We start from the raw sequence: 6,000 nt of genomic DNA, 5'->3' as shown, positions 1-6,000 counted from the left end.
AGGATTCCTTGTCCATTTCACCTCTGCAGGATTCCTTGTCCATTTCACCTCTGCAGGATTCCTTGTCCATTTCACCTCTATAGCATTCCTTGGTCATTTCTCCACTGCAGCTTCACCTTTGCAGCATCTCTCATCAATTTCACTGTTGCATCATTTCTCCAATAGGCAAGTTCTCTCTTCTGACATGTCCACTGCCCTGTGTAGACATCTCTCATCACCTCTTACCTGGGCTATGGAAGGAGCTGCTAGGGGATCTGCCTGACCAAAATCTCTCCCGACCCCAGTTCACCCTCCATTTAGTTACCAAGTGATTTCCTAAAGCTCAGGTCTGACCGGACTACCCCTACTCAATAAATTCCAGTGGCTCTCTACTACCTCTAGGAGCAAACACAGTCCAGCCCTTCTAATCCTAACCTCAACCCTCCTAACTTTCCAGGCTTCTTACATCTCACTGCCTGACCTGAACTCTTCTATCCAGTGACGTTGACCTCCTGGCTGTTCCATAAACAGGTCACTCCATTGGCTAACTCTGCATTTTCACTGGCTGCCCCTCATGCCTAGAACTCTGTCTCCTTATCTCAATCTTCTGGGCTCTCTGACTTTCTTCAGGTCCCAGTTAAAACCCACCTTCTACAATAAGACTTTTCCAATCACCCTTAAGGCTAGTTCCTTCCCTCTAAGATTATCTACAATTTCTCCTGATTAAACAGTTTTCTGCATGTTGTCACCCAAGTTGGACCAAGCTCCTGGAGGACAGGGGCTGGTTTTCTCATTTCTTTCTTTCCCCCCCTTCCTGTCTCCCCAGTGTATAGTATCTGACACATAGTAGGTGCCCACATCACTACCACAGAGGAGCATATTTTCTGGGAGACGGAGAACAGCTCCCAGGGTGGATGTACATATATGCGGTACCCAGGTGTCCATCGTGGGGGCCGACTGATTTCCCAGAGGCCTTTAGCACCAGTCATGAGCCAGACAAGCATCACATTCTTGGGGGTGGGTGGGGTGGTCCCCAGCATAAATAGTAATCAATCAGTTTCTAGGAGGCTGGTCTGGAGAGCCGAGACAAGAAGGCGCTTGGAGCTTGGTGTCAAGGGATTGCTTGGGGGGTCACCTTCTAGCTGACCTGGGGCACCCGAGAATGGCAGCATTCTGCGATGCCTAATGTTACACTTTATGGCTTGTGAAGCTAATTTGTCTTGTGGGGGGAATGTTTTTGAAAGCATTCCAGAGTCTTTGTAGTACTGTTGGAGTTCATTAAATTGGCTTTTGCAGAAGATATATGGCCCAGGGTTCTGTGCCCCACCAAATATGCCATTGAGATGAGGTTCCTTATTTGGCCCTTGTTTGTACACGTGTGCACAAATACACACACACACACACACACACACACACACACACACACACACTTCTGGCCTGAGCCTGGGCTTAACATTTATTACTTGTGTGACGACAGCAAGTCTTTCCAAACCATAGTTTTCTCATCTGTAAAATGGATCCCATTATCCTGGCATGAATACTTTGGAAACCTTAAAGCCCTCCAGAGGTGGAAGCTGAGATTGTTCTGGCCATTACTACCACAGGACAACAAACACATTGGAAAAAACAAAACAGTAGAAAAAAGGCATTAAGAAGGCAGCCCTCAGTTTCTCAAAATGTAATGATATTTTTTAAAATCTTTACCTTCTGCCTTACAATCTATAGGGCATATGGGTTCTAAAGCAGAAGAGCAGTAAGGGCGAGGCAGTGGAGGCTAAGTGACTTGTCCAGGGACACACTGCTAGGAAGTATTTGAGGCCAGATAATGTAACAAATAAAATTAATATAGAGGGACAGAATTAAAAATATCATGGTTTCAAAGGGTTTATTGAAAGCCATTTAGAAAAATGAAGCCCTTAAAACTACATTTCCCATGATTCCTCTTGTGTAATACAGGTGGGCAGGAAGTGTAATTATGTAAACAAAGATATAAAGACTCAGGATGGGATTGGTACTTCCTCTTTTCCTGCTGAAGCAGCCAGGGGGCAGAAGTATGGCCGACTTTTGAACTAAATCTTAATAGGCACGTGACTTCATTTTTCTAAATAGCTTTCAATAAACCTTTTGAAACCACGATATTTTTAATTCTGTCTCTCTATATTCATATTAATTGTTACAATAGTGAACTGTTTTTAAAAATTAGGGTTTACAGATTTCTGTGGTAAAAAGCATCAGAAATTGAGGACTCCCCTAGGACCACGATCTTCTCAAGTTCCCAGTTCTTAGGGCCTCCTCAGCGCTACACACAAGTCACTGTAGTCTTCCTCTTTATGTCCTCTGCATTTAAGAGGAGACAATCCTTGAGCCTCCAGAGAGCAGGCCTTGGAGTTGGGAAGACTCAGGTTCTGGTCTCACTTCAGACTCCTTCTGTCCACCACAGGTAGGTCTCAAAGACTAAGTGGTAGAATTGCTGCCCTCCAGGCTCTCCCATGCCAGGAGGCAGAGGGAGTTTGTAGTTTAAGATATTAATGGAATCACAAGTAGATCTGATTTTTTGAAAAAAGCCCCACCTTTGTCTCTGCTAACTGTTTCTGTACCTGCTGACTCACAGCCTTGTAATGGAATCTCTCCTTGGTCTCTGTATCCCCCCAGAAGAGTATCACAGGATCTTCAAAGATGCTGCTTGAACCGAATCCTTGAAATGAGAAGCAGCCCAAGGCAGGGGCTGGAGAGGGCCCCACAGTCAGGGACTCCTGGGTTCCTGCAATTCCCGCCTCATCTGGAAAACAAGGAGGGACGAGCTCAATGGCCTCGAAGGTCTTTTCTCTTCTAGGAATTAGTCTTGAATTTCTAACTGCTAGATGGCACAGTAGAAAGAGAGAGCACGGGCCGAGAAACCATTAAGACTCAAATTCAAATCCAGACTCAGATGTATAGTAGTTGTGCAAGTCATGAAGTCTCTCTCTGCCTCAGTTTCTCCAGATGCAAAAGGGGGAAAATGATGACACTGACTCCCCTGGTCTTTGTAAGGATAAGATGAGATGTTTAAGTATTCCACCAAGGCTCGCTCTCATTATTTCTCTGCTTTGGGTGTTCTCTACTAAAACTCAAACTGAACAAGAGGCTCTCTCAGGTTGATCATTTCATTTCTCCTCCCAGGCTCCAAACGCTTCACTAGATCCCTCCTGTTAAGCGGATGAAACCCCAGCACCTTCCTGGGCCAGCTGAGCCTAGCAGAGAAGGGACTCCAGTCCCGAGAGGTAGAAAGGGCCCAGCACAACAGATTCCCAAGGTCTCCTCATGGCAAAGTCCCACATAGCAGAGGACTGAATTCCAGTGGGGCTCCTCCCTGACTGCATGACTTTGGACAAGTCTCTTCCCCTGTGGGCCCCAGTTTCCTCTTCAACAAAATGGGGCCAGTGGACTGAAGGTATTGCAGTGGAGAGCAGCTTTGAATCAATCTATTTATAAAGATTAAGTGGCTACTGTGTGTCAGGCACTGTGCTAACTGCTGAGATACAAAAAGAGGCAAAAGCAGAAGCTGCCTTTCAGGAGCTTATAATCTAATGAATGGTGGGATAGTGCATTTCTAGAGATTAACAATCACCCAAATCAAGAAGAATCAAGTCAACAATCAAAAATCTACTTCATGGGGACAGCTGGATAGCTCAGTGGACTGAGAGCCAGGCCCAGAGATGGGAGGTCCTGGGTTCAAATCTGGTCTCGGACACTTCCCAGCTATGTGACCCTGGGCAAGTCATTTAACCCCCATTGCCTAGCCAAGGGATGGGCAAACTATGGCCACTGGGCCAGATGCAGCCCCCTGAAATGTTTTATCCCGCAGGACATTATTCCTAATCTTACAAATACAATGAGTAGGATACAATACAATGAAACAGACTGACAGATGAATATTTCCTTTCCTTTGGCCCCTCTTTAGAAAGTTTGCCCATTTCTGGCCTAGCCCTTACCACTCTTCTGCCTTGAAACCAGTACAGAGTATTGATTCTAAGACAGAAGTTAAGGGGTTAAAAAAAAGAATCTGCTTTGGGTCAGACACTGGGATAATGCTGAGAAAATAAATCCAAGTAAAAAGAAAGACAGACCCTGCCCACAAGGAGCTTCTATTCTAATGGGGGAAGGTAATATCTAAAAGGAAGCTGAAAAACTGGGGACCTTGGAGGGGCAGAGCTGGGGAGACTTACCCACTTGTACATGGTGGCAGAGTCTAGAGAATGAGGATTGGAGATAGGAGAAGAGTGAAAGATGGTTGGTTTGGACGCCTCCTCGAAATGGGAGTTCTGGGAAGAAGTCACTAACGGAGGAAAGGGGATACGGGGTAGAGGGACCGATCCCTCCAGGGGAAGAAGGTAGCCGAAGAATGGTGCCCAAGTCCAGAGACGGAAGAATGGAGCCAGGAGAGGGGTGAAAGATGACTGGCCCAGACACTGCCTCAGAATGGAGGCTTCAAGAAAAACTAACCAGCTGGAGGAGGACCCGGAGACTCCACATGACAACTGGGACTAGGACATCCAGGCTCCCCATCTTTGGTCCAGACACAGTTCCCATGTCTCTAGGGCAGTGATTCTAAAGGGTGGGTGCCACTGTCCACTGGTGGGTGTTGCAATGATCCAGGGGAGCGGTGATGGCCACAGGTGCATTTGGGGGTGGTGAATAATTGTAAGGGGGTGCTAAGTAATATTTTTTCTGGAAAGGGGGTGGTAGGCCAAAAAAGTTTGGGAACCCCTGCTCTAGGGTGTTACGGTTTATAAAATACCTCCATAAACAAAACCTAAGGTAAGGCAGGAAGATGTAAAATGATTCACCCAGGGAGCTGCCAGAGACAATTTCCCAGGCTAGTGGTTCCCATACTGGGGGTCTACTGAGCTTTGGGAGATGAGCAGGACTTGTAGCTCCCGCCAAGGGTCCATTCCTTTCCTGCAATGAATCATCTTGACAAAGAGGTAAGTAGGCCTTCTATGATTCAATCACATTTCCTAAAGGATCTCAGATGCCTACGTTGGCATTATTATTGAATTCTGCATTGGAAATAGTTGTAGGTAACTATGGGAGTAGCCAAGGCTGAGAGTAGGCGTCGAACTGTGTCATAGAACTTATGGGACTGGACCTTGTCTACAGGTTTCAAAAAGTCTTCCTCCCTTAAAAAATAAAACCAACAACGACAGGTATATGTTCTGCTGAATACCCAAATATCAATAGAGCTGTATCTATCCTGGGTTCCATTCCTTTCCATGGCTCCTATGTACATGATGCTCATGCTTGTCTGGGGGGGCTTGTGTGTTAGATGTCAGGTTACTTTTATTCAGGGAATTAAGGTTCTTTATCCATCCATCCATCCATCCATCCATCCATCCAACTATCTAACTATCCATCTATCTATCTATCCATCTATCTATCTATCTATCTATCTATCTATCTATCTATCTATGTATCTATGTATCTATTCATTTATCATCCATTTATCATCCATTTATCTATCTATCTATCCATCCATCCATCCATCCATCCATCCAACTATCTAACTATCCATCTATCTATCTATCCATCCATCTATCTATCTATCTATCTATCTATCTATCTATCTATCTATCCATCCATCCATCCATCTATCCATCTGTCTGTCCATCTGCCCATTCATCCATCCATCCGTCTATCTATCTATCTATCTATCTATCTATCTATCTATCTATCTATCCATCCATCCATCCATCCATCCATCCATCCATCTATCTATCTATCTATCTATCTATCTATCTATCTATCTATCTATCTATCTATCTATCTATCCATCCATCCATCCATCTATCCATCTGTCTGTCCATCTGCCCATTCATCCATCCATCTATCTATCTATCTATCTATCTATCTATCTATCTATCTATCTATCTATCTATCTATCCATCCATCCATTTATCTATCCATCTATCTGTCCATCCGTCCATCCATCCATCCATCCATCTATCTACCTAACAGATCCGGGATTAGACATGGGGTTTTCTG

This window comes from Gracilinanus agilis, chromosome 2, assembly GCF_016433145.1.
Source record: "Gracilinanus agilis isolate LMUSP501 chromosome 2, AgileGrace, whole genome shotgun sequence".
Lineage (NCBI taxonomy): Eukaryota > Metazoa > Chordata > Mammalia > Didelphimorphia > Didelphidae > Gracilinanus > Gracilinanus agilis.
Note: the sequence above shows the minus strand (reverse complement) of the source record.